This window comes from Austrofundulus limnaeus, unplaced genomic scaffold (assembly GCF_001266775.1).
Source record: "Austrofundulus limnaeus strain Quisiro unplaced genomic scaffold, Austrofundulus_limnaeus-1.0 Scaffold650, whole genome shotgun sequence".
Classification (NCBI taxonomy): Eukaryota; Metazoa; Chordata; class Actinopteri; order Cyprinodontiformes; family Rivulidae; genus Austrofundulus; species Austrofundulus limnaeus.
In genome coordinates, this window is record NW_013953052.1 from 177,394 (window position 1) to 178,672 (window position 1,279).

General features: G+C 33.9%; 1 protein-coding gene across 1 annotated transcript in view; it reads right to left on the reverse strand.

Annotated features, from left to right (window-relative positions):
• The window catches only part of wdr89 (WD repeat domain 89), a 5,147-nt gene extending 3,868 nt beyond the window's left edge, over positions 1-1,279 (reverse strand). Inside the window, exons 1-2 of the mRNA XM_014027465.1 lie at positions 1,232-1,279; positions 842-992 (exon numbers count right to left, since the gene is read on the reverse strand). The gene's annotated coding sequence lies outside the window, so the exon portion shown is untranslated. The remainder of the gene's footprint in view (positions 1-841; positions 993-1,231) is intronic.

The window sequence follows — 1,279 nt, forward strand, 5'->3', positions numbered from 1 at the left end:
AGTTATTTAATCCCTAAATTATTAAATCCAAGATTTATTTAGTCCCAGAGTTATTTAGTCCCAGAGTTATTTAATCCCAGAGTTATTTAATCCCAGAGTTATTTAATCCCAGAGTTATTTAGTCCCAGAGTTATTTAGTCCCAGAGTTATTTAATCCCAGAGTTATTTAATCACAGTTATTTAATCACAGAGAGATTTATTCCCAGTTATTTAGTCCCAGTTTTTAGTTGTTTCCAGTTGTTATTTAGCTGTTTACAGTTGTTGTTTTTTAGCTGTTTACAGTTGTTGTTTTTTAGCTGTTTACAGTTGTTATTTAGCTGTTTACAGTTGTTATTTAGCTGTTTACAGTTGTTTTTTAGCTGTTTTCAGTTCTTGTTTTTTAGCTGTTTTCAGTTGTTTTTTAGCTGTTCAGTTGTTATTTAGCTGTTTTCAGTTGTTATTTAGCTGTTTACAGTTGTTGTTTTTTAGCTGTTTACAGTTGTTGTTTTTTAGCTGTTTACAGTTGTTGTTATTTAGCTGTTTACAGTTGTTATTTAGCTGTTTACAGTTGTTGTTATTTAGCTGTTTACAGTTGTTGTTATTTAGCTGTTTTCAGTTGTTATTCAGGCTTTTTGAGCTGCTGTTTCTGTTTAATATTGCAGATAAAACCTGATTCTTCAGCTGATTTTAAACCAGCTCACTCACTGTTTCAGCTGTTTGAAGCATCAGCTAAAAGCAGATAAAGTTCTGATCCTGTAAAACACGGAACGATTCAAAGATYAATTCTACATTTAGTCAAAGAACAGAACCTTCAAAGCTTTAATCCGCTCCGGTTCTGGTTTCGTATCGAAAAAGAACCAACCTGTTAGTTTCCTCAGCTCGCAGCAAATCACCTGAAAAGGTTCTGGAATCAAACCACGCAAGGAGCGGATGTGTTACAGTGTTTGTAGACCGGGTGGAACCTTCTCTTCAGCTTTTAGTTCCGCCTTCAGCCGATCAGCTGCGTCTCTGTGCTGCCAGAGACAAACCTTTGAGGTCAATCATTTAGTTAAAAAATGTCCCTGAGGCAAATATCTAAAGATAAGGAACACATATCACTAGATGTATCTGATGTTGAGTAATAATCTGGATTAAAATCAAATTAAACGTATTAAAATTACAAATCTGACATAAAATATTCATTATAGAGATTATTTTATCTTAAATCTCAACATGTTTATTCATCATCTTATATTAATGTTTTATCACTGACCTCAGGATCAGGATTATAATCCTTGTGTCCAGCAGGTGGCAGCAGCTG